Source organism: Dipodomys ordii, unplaced genomic scaffold (assembly GCF_000151885.1).
Source record: "Dipodomys ordii isolate 6190 unplaced genomic scaffold, Dord_2.0 Scaffold1, whole genome shotgun sequence".
Lineage (NCBI taxonomy): Eukaryota > Metazoa > Chordata > Mammalia > Rodentia > Heteromyidae > Dipodomys > Dipodomys ordii.
Genome location: NW_012267217.1, coordinates 54,548,517 through 54,569,072, shown reverse-complemented (window position 1 = coordinate 54,569,072; position 20,556 = coordinate 54,548,517). Strand labels below are relative to the sequence as shown.

Below are 20,556 nucleotides of genomic sequence, written 5' to 3'. Positions count from 1 at the left end.
CAGAGGGGTTACAATCACATGAGCAAGGTAATGAGTACATTTCTTATCAAGCATTGTTGCCTCCTCCTTTGTTTTTCCCCTACCATCCCTTCCCTCCCATCTCTACAACTACATTTCCTCCCTCCCTTCCCCTCAGAATTTTTTATAAGTCAAAAGTAAGACTCCAATTATTAGACCATAGCCCATTTCTCCATCCCTCAGTTCACAGCCACTACTGTGAACTGAGATTTGCCTTTTGTGAACATGTAAACCCAACTGTGTTGGTAGATATTTTTCCCCTTTCCTTATCCATTGATTTCTCTTCTCCACTCCTGTCAAGACCTCAGCAAACTTTGTGCTTTTGAGCATCAGCTTGTAGCTGACCTTGATTAGTAGCAGGAAGGGCTGCAAGAATGTTGGAGAAGAAAAGATGCATTTATTTCCTATATTTCCTCCCTGTTCAGTTATGATTTAGTTTGACAATGGCTCTGTCTTCCTTCGAGGACCAGGCTTCTGTTGGAGTCTCTTTCCAGCACAATTACAGCTCTCTTCAGACCCCAGTGACCCTCCTTTCCCCTCCTTCCTTCTTCAGACCTATGTTGTAGGCTTCCTGGCATTGTACCTGGTGCATTGTACCTGGTGTATTAGTACCACCTTCTGTGTTGCTATTTTTGAACCTTCTTCCTAAGTAGTCCTTTAATTACACCCCTTCCCAAGTAGTCCCTTAATTACGCTCTCTCAGTGCTCTATTCGCATGGGCTGTTCCCATGCAGAAAGCTAAATGATTACTACTCTGATTCATATCTGTTTGACTATTATGATTTTTTTAACCTTAAAAAATGCACCTTTTATAGCCAGGTGCCAATGGCTCACACATATGATACTAGCTACTCAGGAGGCTGAGATCTGAGGATCCTGGTTTAAAGTCAACCAGGGAAGGAAAGTCCATGGGACTCTTATCTCCAGTTAATCACCAGAAAAGTGATGCTGTGGTTCAAAGTGGTAAAGCACTACACTTGAGCACAAAAGCTCAGAAACAGTGCCCAGGCGTTGAGTTCAAACTCCAGGATCAACAGAAAAATGCATCCTTTCTCCAAGAATATGTGAAGAATGAGGGTAAAGTGTATACACAAAGTTTTAATGCAAATGTGCTAAAAATTAAATCAACGTGCAATTGTTGCTAGTTTAAGGTATTAACTCGTTGTTTGTGGGATTTTTTTCATCTATCTCTTTAGTTTTATGTTCATGTCCTAATCAGACAATCAGTTCTTACAGAGACAAAATAGTGTCTAACACATAGCATATATACAATGAATTAGAGTTGACAATGAATAGTAAATACGTAATTGGAAGCATCAAAACTATAAGGAATTTATCTACTATTATTGCTAGCTCAAAATGAAAAAAAGGTATTTTTGGTTTAATTAAAAAACACACTTACAGAAACACATAGTTTTAAAGAAATATAACATATTACAGATACATTTTGGCCTCATCTATACGTGGTCCATCTTCTAAAATAATCAGATGTTACTAGTGCCTCTTTCTCAAGATCCTCATTCCATTTGATGTCTATGTTCTTAGAACTAATCTTAGAGAGGTGGTCTAGGATGAGATGGTGTTTGTAGTTACTGAAATCCCAGGCAGCGATGAGCAATAAATGGTATATAATTCTTTCAGTCTTCACTGAATTTTAGCTTGAGTAAATTAAAACTCTGGTAGATTTGTTCTTTCAGTTTGGACAGAGGAGGAGAAAAATCTGTAAGTTTTAAGAGAATTTAATCCAATTTTGATATTAAAATTCTCCTTATAAGAGCATCTATTCCAACTTCAGTATTCAACCACACAGCAATCTATTATTAGTTTGGAAATATCTTTGTGGCTTATTTTTTTGCATTTTCATTTTGATCTTTTGAATTTTCTGGGAAAAAAAATAAGAATGCCAGATACTTTACGTATTAGCCAATGAATAGAACAATCTTGTATGAGAATTTTGTGTAAGACGTAGCACCCTATAATCACCCCATAAAATAAGAAATATTTACAAATGCCAGGCTTTCAGTGGTAGTGACTTAAATATGTTGTTCACACAACCGCTACGGCAAAGATATTGCTGTAAGGACATCCACCAACCTTGTCTCTCAATTCTTTATGAATGTATTTTTTTCTTTTGGAGGGGGGCATTTGTTGAAAGCAAGAACCATCAATCCTTCATTGACTTTCAGCTGAGGTTGGTGTAAACCCCGGTGTCTCCATATACACTGAGAAATCACAGCACAGCTTTTCTGTTCCTAGAAGACTTAGAAATGAGTTTATTCACAAGGCATGTTTCATAAACCCGAGTATCATAAATCTGTGTCAATGGCAGCCGTTTACCCTCTCCAGACTGAGAGAGAAAGGTAAAGAAATACCTTCTGTTCTCCCAGAAGGAGAAATTTACCCCGAGGTTTATAAGGAAAAGAGCATCCGTGAGTGTTGAGGCCAATGTGTTTCTAAATATAGCCTGTACCCTATAAAAACAGCATATTGGAAAGACTAAAAGAAAATCGAGTTAATGATGATGTCATTAATCAGTTCTTACTGAGGAACTATCACAGTAGGTAAAACTGAGCTACATTAATGACCCAGTGTAGAAATAAAATCAATTCTCAGGACATAAAAACTTTTTAACACTGTGGGAATTGAGGCCTATTGCTTTTATAAATTGTTTTCTGCCCTTAGAAGGTAGAAGTTTATAGCATGGAAGTACCTTTGGTACTTTGGTACCTTTACCAAGAAGCTTTCCTAAAGGTATCTAACCAGTGGATTATTTAAAAGTTTGGTTTAAAAGTAAAAGAACTAGGAAATTTTAATTTATTCATGCTCCTTTGCTCCTTTCCCCACATCAAACACCTCAAAGTTGTCAAAAATATCAAGAGGCTTAGAGTATGTTTCTAGATTTAAAACAAAGAGCCTACTTAAAATGATATTAAGGTAAATGTTTCTTTTCAGCTGTGAATTACAGAAATTATATGAGCTAGCAGATGAATCCTTCCTTGACTCATCCACAGAATTCAGAAAGGGAGCAAACAAAGCCAGAGATTGAGCAAATAAGAAGTGTAGTGCCCACCAGATCGATGAAGAACAAAGAGTTTGCATCCAACATAAACATGAAGACCATTATTTGAACTGTTTCATACTGTGTATGTGTGTTTTTCTAAACCTCAATAAATCCACCAAAAAAAGGTAATACTGACTTCACTTTTTCCCCTCAGCAGTGTCTTCCAAACACAAACACAAAAGTCTAATGTATTTGTAAGTGCTCAGGATAATGAAGTTAATAGATTGAGAGCAGCTCAATTCATTCATGATCACCCTTACCTCAAACTTTTAAAAAATGTTATTGCAATTTATGTTCTATGACTGGACTTCCATGAAGGCTCCCTTGTGACGTATTTCCCCAACTGATGTCAAATTCTATCTTGAGGTTCCTTCAAATAAAAAGAAATGATGAAAGTAGATCCCTATTTGATACAATGAAGAAGAGAAGAGGGGGAGGAGAAGAGGGACTTGGGGATAATAAAAATTAGAGGGACATGGAGCATTGGATGTTTGAGAAAAGAAGAGGAGATAAGAAGAAGTAAGAACTTATGGAAACACTTATGTTGAAAATGTATTCATATGATTACTGTTAATTTTTATTCAAATAAATGAGAAAACAACTCTACTGTGCTCTTAGAATTCATGTTGATTTCTGAACAAACTTTGACTTTTAGCTACAGTTCAAATTTAACAGTTAGAATTCTGTATTTGGGTCAAAAATGATGGAAACAAAATCACAGTTTTTTTAACCTTTTATTATCATGGGATTATTAGTATACTTCTGAAGCAATAATAATGAAATGAAAGGTAATGCCACCATCTCTTGTAAAGAGAGATCACTGTCAGTATAATTTTCTCTGATTCTACTGGGGTAATTTCAAAAGACTCAAGGTTCCCACATTAACTTAGATTTATACCTAATGCCCTATTTCTTAGTAAGAAATTCATCCTACAACCACTTCATCCTATCTCTTAAATGATTTTCAATCACTTTGAATGAATTTGGGCATTGTCTTTACCTGACCTGAAATGTTCCCCAAAATATTTCTAGAATGAAAAGGGCAGTTGTTTCAGATTTATTTTGTGTTATATTGAGTTGGCCTCATGTCATTCTTCTCTATACCAAGTCAGAAATGAGTATGTTTCTATAATATTATTTTATTTGAGAAGAAGTTGCGCTTAATAAGCATTTGCAGAGCTCTTTCTGCAAGATTCTGTGATAGTTCTCTGAAGGACCCCAAGAGAACAAAGATGAGTTTCCTGGCTTCAAGTAAAAAACAAAGCCACAAAGCACACATCAACTCAATGATAAATTCTAGAAGAGTAGGAAGGAAAGACTGATGCCTCCTCAGATTATCAAAGAATTATACAATCAGGTCTTGGAAATGAACTTGAATTTGGACCACTACATCCACAGCAGCTTACCTAAAGGTATGAGGTTTTATACTACTGCTTGCCAATAACAAAGGCTATGTTGATCAGTAATCCTCAGAAGTTCAAGGTGATTCCCACCACCTTTCCTACTCTTTGCTACCTAATATGTCACTACTTTCAACAACTGGAGAAGGCATGCTTGTTTTCTGCAAATGACAGTTTGTTCTTCAGAATGAAGCAACTGAATGAATATTTTCAATCGAATACATTTACAAGATAACTGACTGGACCAAAAAGTAATCGTAATTAGACTGTATTTTTACAAATGCAGAGGTTAATCTATTTCTTGAAGTGAGTAGCAATAGACTGCCTTCTAAAACTATTCCAACCTATCCAAATGCTGACCTAATTCCTTCGCTGCTATTTGGCCCCATCCATCAAAGGTGAAGGTGACAAAGTAGAGTTCTCAGGTGTCCTTGAGCCCTCACAAGGGAAATACGTAGGTAATGGCACTTGAAACCTGCCCCAAATGGTGTTCACTCACAGTTCATCATCAGCTAGAAAATTCTGAGGTTCATGGACTGTGATGATAAATGAAAGGAAGTGATTGAAACTGAAGATGCTTTCATTTCACTCAATTAGCTTCAGCAAAGATCCTTCAGGGCTTCAGAAGAGTGGCCTCTACGTTTAACATCAACTTGAAACGATTTGGGAACTCAGTGGTGTTTGGGACGATCACTGAGTGATTGGCTTGTGGATATGTAACCCTCTCACCTATTGGCTTGTGGATATGTAACCCTCTCAACTATAACAGCTCATGAGTCTAATACACTGAGCTGCAGGGCTCAAAGCATGGTAGACCAGCATAGCAGTAGCACTGGAGACAGTTAGAAATTCAATGTCTCGGATCCCAGGCTGGGTCCCGGGTATCACAATCTTCATTTTAACCAGTTTTTCATGTGATTTGTGTATACATTGTGTTGAGTGATACCATGCCACTTTGACTTTAAGGAAAAACAGTAAAAACAAACAATAAGACCACCACATTCTCTAGAAACTTAGGGGATTGTGTTGAAGGAAAACAGTCCCATAGATAATTAAGTATCCAGAGAAGTTTTTGCATCTGTGTTTCTTGCATTGATATTGAAAGTGTGATGTGACCAACCATTACTTCCATAAGGAAAAGAAGCACCATTTGTCTTTTCTCCCCTGAGTTCTTTCTGGTACTGTGTCACTGCTTTTGATAGGCCTGAGGCCTGTGGTATGTCTCCTAGACAGAGACAGTGAAGAATAGCTTGTTTCTAGCACAAACAAGAATGTTAGCCTCTATAATACAACTGTCACCTGCCAATTCACTCTTCTTTTAAATTCAGTCCTGAAGATCTCCCAGAGCCTGGCTAGATAGCACCTGGCTCATTTGAGACAGTCAAAGGATTGGGCTGAGATAGAAGTTGCTGATAGGAGCAACCAACCAGGACAGTGGTGAGTCTCATAGCCTGGTGATTTCTGGCATCTCCTCTGCTTATCATTAAGGGCTCTTCTACTCTGTCAGTGTTTCCTTTTGAACTCTGAGGCTCCCATACCAATTCCATGCCAGAATAGTTAGTATCATTGGATCTCAGGCTCTACCTCTCTTTGAGCAACAGGATTGACTAGTGATCTCATTCACTTTTAATTGAGAGAAATCGACGTTATACCCAGATGTGAGTAGGAGAAGAAGAAAGGACCATGCCCACATTCTGGGCTCCCCAAACCTCCATAAACTCCAGGAAGAGAAAATGAAATGCTTGATGTGTCCACTTGAAGATACCCATGAGAAGTCAGCCAGTGAACCAGATGTGGGGGTTCCATTTATTAAAGACAGAGTGTACACATATGAGTTGGGTCTTTTATCTTCCATTTCACTCATCTTACTTACCAGTGAGCACAGCCATGTGTCTTTCTGTGTGGCTAGATGGGATGTCACTGTGAGGCTGATGTATTGTTTCCACAGTGACCATGATCACTCATGTGTTCTGGAGCCCATAGGAAGCTCAGATAAACTCCCTCTGATAAGGAAACCTAATGAGTTAAAACAGGATGTAGACAGTCACAGTCAATGAGCTTACAGGTAGTATGCAAATGAGACCCCTTTTTTTGAAGTTGTCCAGCAAAAACAATTCTCTATCACATCTTGCAGCTGGAAACTTTGTCTTATTATTTTTTTTAAAACAAAACCTTTTAAATTAGTATCTTAGGGAACAGTGTTTCTCAGAAATCAGGTGTTACTACAGGGAAAGGATGTGAGAGTTTGTGATTCACAAATCTTTTCCTAATTAGTTAACTTCAAGACTCATTGGCTTCAATACAAGTAACAAGCCTTGTTCACTTGAGGCATCTCAATGTCCAATGTGTGATAGGGTAGAGAGAGGATATCTAGGAAGAGGTTCTACATACCTGATCTCCCCAGATCATTGACAAAGAGTCCTTCTTACTGTGGTGAATTTATTTACATTCTTTTGGGTGATCACTAAGACATGGCTTTAGAAAGATATGTGATCCTCTACTCTTTGAAGCAGCCAAGTTTCTCCTTCATTTGTGTCTCAAGAAGACTCTTCAACAGTTCAAGTACGGAAGAAATCATTCATGTGTTGAGCCATTGAATGGCCGGGTCTCTTGTACTTCCTAAATTGTCTTTAGATTGTAGAAATGAAATCACACTTAAAAGCCAACCTGGATGCAGAATAGGTTGTATAGTAAATTGACCTAACAAGAGAAAGCTCCATTCTCATTATGATTCATTAAGAACTAAAATTTGTGTAGAGTTTAGACTCATTTTAAAATAAGATGACTTGCTTAAAAGGGAACTTAATGTCTCTCCATCTATTATGAGACAGTTTAAAGTGTTTTCAGGGACCTGCTTCTTAAAGTTCAGGTTTATATCCTTCTTTCCCCCTAAATAAATGTTAAACCATTAAATAGCACTACTTTACTGGGCAGATATTCAGACTAGAAAGTTGTGTTCTTACGATGTTTGTCCTGAAGCTTCATAATTGAGTGTTAATTCAAAGGGAATATGTGCTATTTTTGCTAAAGTAAAACATGATTGGGTAGTATTTCAAAATTTTGAAGAATTCTAAGATCAAAAAAACCCTAGGTTGAAAGGATTGGAGACAGGTTCTAATTTCTGTGCCTTCTAAAAAGTAGGCTAGAATTTAAAAAGGAAATAAATTTCTAGAGACAAAATGATAGCAATGTCCCTAGCTTAGCGTTTTTGGACAGCTCTGTCTGCCTGCAAATTTCCTGGTGTATTTTCTTTATTTCCTTTTCAGTAAACTTTTCCTTATCAGTAAACTTTTCTCAGTTTAAAGTGACACATCCAGTGTGTGTCTACTTCAGTAGAAAGCTGTTAAATTATTTAACTTCAAAATGAGCTATATCTCAGCCTTTGTAAGAGCTGTTCTTGGAATCAGTCTAATTTTAAGTGCTCATTCCTGGCTAGAACTTATTATTATTATTACTAGGAGAATACATGGTGACAGGTAGAGACAAAAAGGTCATGAAGAAGGTCGTTTTTAAGCAGAAATGTGATTTATATGCTATAAAGCACTCTATTATTATTAGATAGAAATGGAAGTTGAGAATATGAGACATGAAAAGTCTCTTATTTCTGAAAGATAGATTTCAGATAGATTTAAGGAGGAAATTGTGCTATGCATTTTCATTTTACCAAGAATGAGACTGCCTGATAAGCAATGAAGTCCAACTTAGAGACAGATCTATGAGCTAAAGTAATTTTATTATGTTTTAGCTTAAAATAGCTAAAATCCTCAATTTTGTGTGTTTAGGGAGATACCACACTTTATATAAATAAAAATCATTTCCCCTTAAATGGCTAATTATTGGCTTTGAAATGGAAAAATCTATTAAACATTTTATCTCTGATAGCTCTGTGCCACTATACCATCACAATGGTCAATGCTTTGTGTGTTTTTGTATTGTTTTATTTTTCTGTGTATTTGAGGAAAGAATGGGAGGCAGAGGGAGAAAGAAGAGTTAACTACAGCTTTGAGTCTACATCAAACTATGACAGATTTTTTTTGAGAGTCAGGACCAGCTTTAGACTTATATACCAAACACCAAAAAGCAAAAGAAGGCTAATAAATTAAGATGACATCACAAGTTAGAGATGTCAGTCAGGTTGGCTCATGGAAGAGGGTTTTTTTCTTGCCTGGAGCAGTATCCCAAGTTCTTCAGTTCATCCATCTGTAACCCGTTGACTATGTTTCACACTGGTGATGAATTACACTCCGTTTCCTCCGTCTAATCCTTTTCATTTATTTATACTTTATGGAGGAAACATAAAAGGCTTCTTACAAAAATCCAACTGTTTCTGATAAACCTTGTCATGTGCAAATAATGGGGCCTTGTCAGGGCCAAGCTTTTCTGGAAATTTATACCTTCTAATAATAATTAAAAGGAAAAAAAAGAAAATCAGAAACAAATAAGAAATATATTGAATTGGATTCAAAGCATGTTTGTGGCTTTGAATCAGTGGCAATAAAGCATTTTCCATAAAAAAATGTTTGAACATGGCAATGTAACTAAACCCCCTGTTCAGTTCAAATTTTAGATTCTTCAAATAGTGAGACCATGACTTCAATTTTTCAGCCTCAGGAAGAAAGAAAACATTTAGTTCTCAGTGAAGCATTATATTAATAGTCTGGATCAAGAACAATGAGAAAGAACTAAACAGGAAGATAAATTCTTGCTTGATCAAGGACTTAAAAACAGGCTAGAAAAGGGCACACAGCAAGAAGGTTTTCTTTTATTATTTTGAGGAATCTAAATTTATAGAAACAAAGACATACATTTTGACAATTTATAAAACCTATAAATCTGGGCCTTTAGTTCTACATATTTTTCCAGTGTTCAACCAATCAGTGTCCTAATAAATATTTTAAACATTTTATTAATAGTAATTCAGTAATTCCATAAATAAAGTATAATGTCTATTAATTGAATATCAGAGACATAATCAATTTTGTATTGATTTCTTGTACTTCCATATATTTCTGTTAATTAATAGAGACTTGCTAATCCTTAATGCTTCTATTTAATATATTTCATTAGCTTCAAAGTTCTGGTGAAGTATATATTTTCCTCTTCTTGTACTTAAGTGCTCTGACTGTACAGTAAAATTTTCTAAGTATCTTCTAAAAACATTGATGTGGAGCTCCACCTAAGACAACCTGAAGGCAGATCTGTGTGTGTATGCGTTTATATGTCTGTGTGTGTTTTTGTGTGTATGTGTGTGTGTAAAATCCTGGGCATCTATATTTTAAAAGTCTTTCCAGTGATTATTACAAAAAAAACCCACAAAAAACAGATTTCCTTTCTCTTCACCTCATGGTTGTCTGAAACTAGATCAGAATCTACTAATGTAAAAGGTTACCAAGGACCCCAGAAACTTACTCTCCTGGAAATGAACAATATTTCACATATAGGGAAGATAGGTAGGCAGAGTTCTGCATTTAAATCTAGGCTCTGTACTTATTTAAAATGTGATTTTGACGTTGCTTATGTAAAGGGCTGTAGGAAGAATACATAATGCTGGAGGTCCTAAGTATAGGTATAGGTATAGCTTCAGGATAGATTTCTACTTTTATTTTTATTTTAGTTTATTTTTATTGTGAAAATACCATACAGGGAGTCACAATTACATAGGCAAAATAAGGAGCACATTTCTTATCAAGCATTGTTGTCTTCTCATTGCTTCTCCTTCCCATCCCTTTCCATACTCCACCCCTTCCCCCACCAGATCTTCCCCCCACCCCCCACCAAAGTTGTTAAGTTCGTTTTTCGACATAACGATTTGTACATCTTATTGTTGCAATGGGTCCACTTAGTTAACTATTTGTTTTTTCCTTTCCCCTCCACAAATTATACCAACATCAAAAACAGTGGAAGTATGGGCTATACTATGGGGGAGGGACATACAAAGCAACATCAAAATCATCTTATAAATATGATAGAAACAATAGCATGAAAGGAAAAAAACAAAAAAACATTTGAATATTATCTTGGGGTTCATTCCCCTAACATCAACTTATCTGACCTTTTCTGCTTGACTCAGACATATACTAGTTATTGCAAATAAGGGAAACCCTGGGACCTGTGTTTCTTTGGGCCTGGCTTACTTCACTTAATATAATTTTTTTCAAGTCTTTTCATTTCCAAACAAATGGGGCAATGTCATTCTTTCTGTTGGAGGCATAGAATTCCACATTTTCTTGATCCATTCATCTAAGCATCTGGGTTGGTTCCATATCTTAGCTATGGTAAATAATGCTGCAATAAACATAGTCGTGCTGGTAGCTTTAGTGTGGCCTGGTTTGTGATTATTTGGGTAAATGCCCAAAAGTGGGATTGCTGAGTCATAGGGGAGCTCTATGTGGAGTCTTTTGAGGAATCTCCATACTGCTTTCCAAAGTGGTTGAACAATGCAGTAAGGTTCCCTTCTGTCCGCATCTCCTCCAGCATCTGTTATTAGAGTTCTTGATTATAGCCATTCTAACTGGGGTGAGGTGGTATCTCAATGTTGTTTTGATTTGCATTTCTTTTATGGCTAGAGAGGTTGAGCATTTTTTCATATGTCTATTGGCCCTCCTTCTTTCCTCTTCAGAGAAGTTTCTCTTTAAGTCTTTAACCCACTCATTTATTGGGCAGTTAAATATTAAAGGATGGAATAGGAGAAACCCTAGGTCTCCTTGGCACAGGCCGAAATTTTCTTAATACAGACCCAGAGACACAAGAAATCAAAGAAAGGTTGGACAAATGGGATTGCATGAAATTGCAGAGCTTCTGCATGGCAAAGGACATAGCTAGCAAGATCAATAGAAAGCCCATGGATTGGGAGAAGATCTTCACTAGCCATACAACAGACAAGGGTCTCATATCTAAAATATACCTGGGAACTCAAAAAATTAAATCTCCCAAAAACAAATCTTCAAAGATTTCTACTTTTAATAGTTTGACAGAAAGACATTTAAACCATGGAGATGGTAAAAGTTGACAACTGCCACTTTTGTTAGAATGACCTTTGGGGAAACATGGAAGTAAATACAGGACAACACTAGAGGCAAATGGAAACATTATTAGTTGGTCACTGGGAGACAACCAGTATATGAGAAGAGACAGCGACTCCACAGTTGCCTGGAACTCCCAGTGAACTGGAGATGTTCCCATCTCTGAGGAATGCATGAATGGAGAATACAAGAAAGCCTTCCCCTCCCCCCAACACACATACTTGGTGAGTCTTTTTGCCAACTCTTCCTTCCTTGGGAAGGAAACAAAAGAGAGACAGATGTCAATGAGAGTTCCTGCATAGCTATGAAAGAAGATTGCAAGAAATAGTATATAATTTTTCCTCCTAAACTATCTATAAAACCAAAGCAAATAGCATAGATTGATGGATTATTTTCCTATTTGTTTATATAATTTGCAGCTAGCTCTCAGCAGTTCTAAACATGCTTAAGAACAAAGATAATACCTTTCCTATTTCCCTTCCTTCCCTTCTCCTCCCTCCCTTTTTTTGTTGTTTAGTTTTTATTCATAATCATAAACTTAACTCTGCAATCCAGCTAGATTTGGAGGGGAGGGAAGGAAAACATGGAACCCAAAGAACTGCAGTGAGAGCACAAAGATGACAGGATATTGCAAGCAGATGGGTGGAAGGGTGCTCTCCTGAACTACAGAAGGAATGGTCTGGTGGTTATGGTAAACCAAATCAAACTTATTAGAGTTGTCCGCATTCGGTAATGGTGACTTTCTTGCTGGTCTTGCCATTCCGGGACCCAAAGCCCTGCATGGCTTCCACGACTTCCATGCCCTCTTTCACCCTCCCAAAGACCACATGCTTGCCATCCAACCAATCAGTATTGACAGTGCAGATGAAAAACTGGGAACCATGTGTGTTTGGTCCAGCATGTGCCATGGACACGATGCCAGGACCTGTATGCTTCAGGATGATATCCTCAAATTTCTCTCCATAGATGGATTTGCCACCATTGCCATTATGGTATGTTTAGTCACCACCCTGGCACATGAATCCTGGGATAATCCTGTGAAAGCAGGAACCCTTATAACCAAATCCTTTTTCTCCAGTGCTCAGAGCAGAAAGTTTTCTGCTGTCTTTGGAACTTTGTTTCAGCTTGAAGCAGACGCGGCCCAAGGGCTTGGCATCCGCAGCAATGTCGAAGAACACGGTGGGGTTGACCATGGCTGGCAGCTGGTAACCCCAAGCGACAGCAGTGTCTGCAAAGCTGCCTCCTTCCCTTTTACCCTCTCTTTACTTCTGCCCTCCCCTCCCCTCCTCTTTTCCCCTTCCCTTTTCTTCTCTCTGTCACTTCTTTCCTTTTTCTTATTATATTCTTGAGAAAGGGTCTCTCTATGTGGTCTAGGCCGACACTGTAATCCCTATGTAGCCCTGGTTAGTTTAGAAATTATTTTACCTTCTTGGGTAGCTGGGATTGCATACTTTCACTATTATGCAAGTTTAAATCTTGGCCACTTTAAATTTCAGACCTTCCTTTCTTTAACTCTGTGCCAAGAGTGTTTCGGGGGGAAAAAAGAACACTGTGGTCCTCATAGGAATTCTTTCAATAAATGACATGTATTCACAAGAGTCTTAACCAAGAAGAAATGAAATCTATACTGACCTGATAAGTATCATGCAAATCAAAAGACTTGTAGCTAGGTTAGTAAGGAAAACTCTAGACTATTCATGCCCGTTGTCAAATTGCTTAAGAGTGTCAGTGAACTGTTTTGATGCATTAACAAAGGCAAAGTATCAAACCATTGGTGTTTCGTCCACCTGAGGATGGTAAGGCCAAATGCATGTAAATAGTCATGCTATCAAAATACATTTTCTGCTAGGATTAGAGCTACAATCAAAGACAATGACTTCCTGCACTCTGGCTTGTTTCTACATCAGCACAGTTTTGTGTCTGACTACTGTGTTAGTATGTACACTGTAAGTCAAATATTTCTAAGACAAAAAAAATGAAGAGAATCATGAAACCTGTGTCTCCAGTGTGTGTGAGTTACACTAGACAGAGATGTATAAAAGTCCAGCAATGTGTATGTATATAGTTGATCTTGTTAGCTTATTTAGCAAGTAGACAGTTTCTAGTACCCAGGAAAACAAAACAAAATAATCTATGATCCATCCAGTTCATTAACTTGCTTTTTAATTTTTGCTTATTTCTTCAATTTTTTCATGTAATTATACTTCTGGACTGTGAAAAAATTTAGCAACCCCTGGATAAAAGGTTTTATTCATAATATAGAAAGGCTTTTGGCACCATTAAACCTTGGTTTTGCTAGAGATCTCTCAAAACAACCTTTTATCATCTTGTCTGTAATCATTTCAAGCTATTTTTCAATCTTAATGTTACTTTCTTTTAGCTGTGTGCATAGATCTGGCTACAGCTAAGCAGAAGCAGTCATCAGGAGCATTCATGTCAGAAGTTATTACAGCAGAAGGTTATGCTTTAAAATAAAGATGACAGTGGCTCAGCATTGAGTGTGAGTCAGTCTGAGGAATCTGAGTTCAAGCTAGATTGACAGAGCCTTATGGTGGAGGAAAGGAGAGATAACATGAAATTAGCCCTTTATTCCTAAAAATCATTTAAAATGATAAAATTTAAAGTTGTGTCAGATCTTTTAAAATTTTAGAAATTCATTTATGTCTGTGGCATACTACTTTACTGGAAATGGTGCCAAACATCTCTCAGAAATAAATGTCTCCCATTTTTCTTTCTCTCACCTCTCACCCACCATACTGCATTCATCTCCATGCCTGGCTGCCTCCACATGCTGCTTCATTTCAACTCATTTGGAGGTTAGAACATTTACAAGCCCGTTTTCCTTTGGTAAATCTTAATCTATTGGGAAACAGCCATTTCCAATGAAATGCTAAGAGGAATTGGGAGACCAATTTGATGTACAGGGCTTGACGAGAAAATGTTTCCAGTATTTATTTATTTATTATTCAGGAGATATTTCAAGATTTGGAGAGATATAGTTTTTTTTTCAAGCACCCTCAATCTATACTTTTGTTTTTGCTTGTATGAAAGGCGGTCTTCAGACTTGAACTTGGGTAGCAAGGACCTCCAGATGAGAGAGGCTCTCACAAGGTAAAATTCTCACCTGGCAATTTAGAAATGAGAATTTGAACAGCTACATAATCAAATAGATCTGCAAACCTTTCCGTGAACCCTGTCCAGCTTTTCGATGAGTTTTCAGCAAACCTGGGCTGAGTTTGGAGAAATTCAAAGCAATTTTATGGTTGCAGATGGAAGCCAGGCCCAACTAAGCAGTTTAAATGAACCTGAAACTCAAGGGCCACTTCAAGGGGTCTGAACCCAAGCAAACCAAAACAAAGTAATGGTTCCCAGTGCACATTGCACGTCCCTGATGCATTGTCTTGGCAGAAGCTCTACGTGAATTTGTTTTCTATTATCCCAAAGTGATAAGTGATAAAATTAAGAAAGATTTCCAACATGGTTGATCTGGAAGGTCTGTAGTATTCAGAGGCAAAGCACATAGACTTTCAGGCATCACTCCTTTTACAGGAACAAATTACTCAGAAATTAAGCAAGAAAGTTTAAACTACCCCAACAATTAATTAAATGAAGAGATTGGAATCTCAAGGCTGAAGGGGCTATTCCTAAACTCTTCCTAGGATAGAGCTGAAGGACTGGAGGTAGAATTTTTCTCTAACCTTTGTCTCAGAAGTAAAAAGAAACAAAAACAAAAGCAAAGATGGCAGAACTAAATAATTTTGGCCACTGGGCTTGCTGTATGGATTTAGATCCCGCATCAAGGTCTTTGGTTAACCCTTGGGTTCCACGTGGTGTTAAGTGACTATCTTGCCTGCTTGCTGGAGATGGGGAGCTTTAGATTGAGAGTGCCTGGGGTCTAGCAACTAGCCTAAAAGTTCTTGATTTCTGAAAGGTCATACTGGCTTCATCACAAGGACGTTAATCAGTAGTGTGTGTGTGTGTGTGTGAGAGAGAGAGAGAGAGAGAGAGGGAGAAAGAGAGTAAAAGACAGAGAGACAGAGAGAGACAGAGAGACAGTGATGTTCCACTAATATTTTCTGGGAGCATCTGATAACTGGGAAGAGACTGTGAACGTTAGACTCGCTCACAATTTTTGGAGTAAGCCAATTAATTAATTTTTAATTTGATATCAAACATTATTAAGGATCCAAGCTTTCCAACTGGTTTATAGAGGGAGGAGAATGAATGACTATTTTGTCCTGTAAACCAGACATTTCCAGCTGATATTTAGTTTCTAGCAACTTCCCAGAGAATTAAATGAACACACAAGTGGTGGGTTTGGAACAGTCCTCCTAGAAGTGAAGCCAAGGTTAAAGAACAAAAAATATTGAGCATTGACACCTTTGCTGCAGGGTTGTTTTGTCATGGTATATTTTCCTACCATGGACTGTCAAATATGGAGAGAAGACTGATGTCTAACAATTATTACTTATTTTTATGTCATTTTCCCATAGGTAGCATTATACACTAGTTTGTATACACTGGTCATACTCTGGCCCTAGAGAATAGTTTTTCAGCCTTAGACTTAAAAATTTTAGATCTATTGCTGCACAAAATACATCAAATGTGTCTCCCATGAATCAAATTGCTATAGGAACTATCTATAAGAAAAATTATTTAGGAAGCCTTTGTTAGTACTTGCAACCAGGAAGACACTATGCCTGTCATTAAAGTTACCAAAAGGGATCAATGCTACGGATAATCTATGTTCTCAGCATAAAAGAAAAACCTTAAATTTTTGTCGTGATTTTAATCCTGTTCAAAATATACTTCCTGCCTTAGACATCAGAAAGATAAGTTTTCTAGAAGAGAAATGTATTTTAATAATGACTATGATAAATATATCTTCCCCTGATCCGATTGGAAAGGTCCAAAACACATGGTCGTGTCTATGGAGGTCAATTGATGTCACAAAACATAATCCCGGGGGTTGGGAAGTTGGCTCAGTGCTTGCCTTGCAAGCATGAGGCCCTGGGTTCGATTCCTCAGCACCACATAAGAGAAAAAAGCCGGAAGTGGAGCTGTGGCTCATGGTAGGGTTCTAACCTTGAGCTGAATCACTGAGGGACAGCGCCCAGGCCCAGAGTTCAGCCCCCATGACTGACAAAAAAACAAAAACAAAAACAAAAAAAACCCATAATCCTGTTCTGGGATGTAGAATCTTCTGTATCTTGGGTTCCTTGAAAGCAGACCATGAAAAATACACTTAATGTTTGGTCCTAAAGCAGGAGGGGTGAATGGAAAAGAAGAATGAGGCAGAGAAAGGTAAAGGACAAATATAAGGCAGAGTGCTATTTGGATATTGGTTGGTCATAACTTTTAGAGAGCATAGTTGATTTCCAACTTGACTCCTTGGAATCACTGTTCCTTGTAGAAGTTCATCATGGGAGAAACAAGTAGAGGAATACATATGACATTATCTTGTTTTCTCAGCTCCAATCACTTATTAGTCAATGTTTTCCTCACTGTTTATAATTCCCTAAACTTATGGGACTATCTTGACAGTCACTAAGGAAACAAAATCCCACACCCTTCTGTGTAGCCCTTCTTCTGGATGCAGAAATGGAATGATTCAGAACCTTCAAGACTATAACAAACATGGAGCTGCTGAGTTTTCTCCACAATCCATTGTGGATGGAGCTGTGCCAGGGTGTGTAGTTCACCATTACAAAGCCTGAGACAGGCTGTGAGATTGGAAGATGACAAGATGATTGGGGTGGTGGTGGCAGTGGCCACCAGCATCTGGAGCAAGCAGCTACGAGTTCAGGGTATAGTGAGGAAAATCTGAGAAAATTCACACTGATGCAGACTCTACAACCTTCCAGCTGGAAGGTTCATTGCATGGATAACCTGAAGTGGACGGATGAGTCTCCGTTAGTGCTTGCAATGGGGTATAGTCAACTAGGGAAGACCAAAATCCCATTTCCCTCTTGGCATTTGGACCTTGCTTTCCTGAATTCACTGAGTTTAGAAAACAGAACCAGAGGAGCAACAGCCATTCTCCAGTTCAAACCTTCACATTTCTCTATTCACTAATTCTGTATGGGCCTTTTTGCCCCTCTGCTTATCTCTGAAATGCCAGTAGCTTCTAGCTCAGAATTTCTAAACTGTGGTTCTGAACAATGCCTGCCAATGAATTCTCATCCCCAAACATTAACTGTAAACCTTTGCCCTCATCATTATGAGCTCATGTCCTCTACAAGACAGGTATTTCCTACCATTTGCACACAAGGAAAACTGAAACGTAAAGCAGATCAACATCCTTGCAAACTAGGGTCTAACCTCGGGTGGTTCTGCTCCAGGGTGTGTGTTTTTTTTAAGCAGTACACAGCAGCTTTCATGCTCATTATTGCATTAGAGGGCCGAGGGAGTCATGCTGTAAGGTCAGACTGTGTTGTTGAATCCCATATATTCTAAACACGTTATAGCAATTTATTTTATTGTGCTTGCTGTTGAGACAAACGACTGAATCTCCTGAAAGATGGTGCTCATTGAGACAGATTAGGGATTACTCCCTTAAGCTGTGGCCATTGGTTCTGTGTTCCTCCAAATCTGAAGCTGTGGTGATCTCTTGGTGTCTTTAGGCCAAAGATTGATAACCTTAGTCAGACTCCTGAAGTATTTATATTTAGAATTTCTTCTTCTTTTTCTTGTTTCAGATACATTAGGGTATTTTTTTCTTACTGCTAGATGAAAACAAAGTTGGAGTGAAGAAGATCTGGCTATATATTTTTCCTTTTATTGTTATCTTTAAGTAGTTGTACAAAGCAGTTGCCATTTAACAGTCAGTTTATGAATACAATTTATCTCTATCAATGTCACCCCTGTCAATGCCTCCATCCCTCTCCTACCTTAATATGAGATACACATTAAATTCTAGACTTTTCAGAAGGTATTATCAGAGTACAGAAGAGAGCAGAAAGGGCTTTAATACCTGTTCAGATCTCAGACAGACAGCCTCCTGCTGACTCTTGATGACTTTCCCAATTCATAGTCAGACATCTGTGCCATTATGATGCCTTCGTTGTGTGCCCCACTTGCTTTTTGTAGGGTATAGAATAAAATAAAGTAGCTGAAACATGACCAAAAATGAGGCTATCGCTACTCCAAAAACCTTTTTTCTGTTAAAGGCCCAAACAGGTAGATGGCAGGTAATTTATCCAGCCAAAAAAAGCAAACCAGGTGATGGAAATTGAAGCCATAGCCATTCCTAAAATTGGTATTTCCAGACACATTCACCAACCAGCTCAACCTGACTGTATCTGAATGCTAACAGTGGGTGAAGTCCACATCTGAAATCCTCCTCCGACATGCCCTTACCTCCATTTCCACAAGCGCTAAGCAAGGAATGTCTGGACCTCATTTGCCTACCTGCCTAAAAGAACTTCTTAACTGCTCGCCCTTCTCATGTCTCCTCTTCTGTTTGTTCTCAGTGGTTCTGCTAGTATTTTCTTCAGTTTGATATGCGTTAAGTTCATATATGTTGAACATGTTGAAAAGGCAGATGGGCCTCTAGCATGGGACCCAGCAATGTAAGCAACCTTAATTTTAATAGCCATCCCATGTAATTTTGTCTTGGTAGCTATTACTTTTCAATATGATCCAGGATGTTTTCTAAAGCATAGTAATAACACAGCATGGTTTTTCTTTATAAACAGGTGTCATGTTTCTACAATAGATATGGATACAGACTAGATGTAAAGGCAAGGAAGGACTTTCAGACTCAAAAGACAGAGGACTAAAAGGAACGTGTATTTACCAGAATTTTTCTGGCAGACTTATTATTTTTTAAAGAATTGATTTTTAAAGGCACAGGGTAATAGTGGGCTAGAACTCTCTTGTTCAGATAAAGTTAGATAGGGTAGCTATAGCTTGAACAGAAACTCCTACTGTCTCCAACATTCTTACTTCAAAAAGATTGTAGAATGAGCTGCATGGCCTTTGCCAGGAGCTGGAAAATATCGAATTTACAAAAGGCACTTTTCAATATCAATGACAGAGGTAGAGCAGCGTGCTACCTGACACTTTTTCTCCACCTGTCGTCTCCAGTTTGTGTAGATGATTATTCTCTTTGAACTGAGCCACGCTCATCAACTGTTAAATTATCAAGGCAAGTAGAGTAGAAGAGTGGAGCAAGGGACTGAAGTCCTTAGTAGCTGGAACAATAGAGGCTTACATCATTGATCTCAGTATTAAACAGAATATAAGCATCATCAAGGTCCAAATGACAAAGCAAGACAAATCTCTGAGGAGGCCATTTCCCTACTTTAAAACAATCGATGTGTTTCTATTGATGCTTGGGAGGTTCTGATGTCCCCGACTGACATGAAGAGTCTTCACAGCCAGCGTCAGCAAGTACACAAGTACACTTCCCAGCATCTGCCTCTCTCTTAACGTAGGCAGCGTGGCCCCTTTGGAGCATTTGCCGGTTTTTAAATTGCTGACCTCTTTCCAATTTCCACAGTGTTTTCTTTTGTTCTTCCCTCTACCTAGGCTTTTCCATGACTCATTCTGAAAAACAACAACAACAACATAGAATACAATACTAGAACTTTCTTTCTGGATCAATGAATGAATCAGTGAGTCAATGAGGAATCAGGTTGGGGTAGCTAGCGCCACAGATGTGGTGAGGAGCCCATTCTCGTGAAACCCGTCTTCATCTTGTGCTGGAGGCATTCCCATTCACACCCAGCGACGCCTTTCTGATCCTATTCCTCAGAAGGGCTGTTTACCAGTACTATAGTAACCTGCCTCAACTCAGGTTCACCTCTCCCTTTCAGTGTGTATTGCCTCTGTAATTGCTCATCTCACCGTCAACCATCTCACTCAGGCGTTGGAAACCTGTGGTTCCAACTGTGACAAATTGGCAGTTTGTCATAGCTGGGATCATTAAACCCAGTCATTTCCCTGGCCATTTGATAAGCAAGCCGCGTTTACCACAACTGGTTATTAAAAGTGTTCCAAAACTGGGAGAAAGCAAGGGGAGGGGTGATACCATTCAAAAAGAAATGCACTC

The 20,556-nt window shown here is 38.2% G+C and overlaps 1 pseudogene; it reads right to left on the bottom strand.

Moving 5' to 3' along the window:
- Positions 1-12,011: 12,011 nt before the first annotated feature.
- On the bottom strand, positions 12,012-12,718 carry LOC105999424 (annotated as a pseudogene).
- Between the last annotated feature and the right edge of the window lie 7,838 nt (positions 12,719-20,556).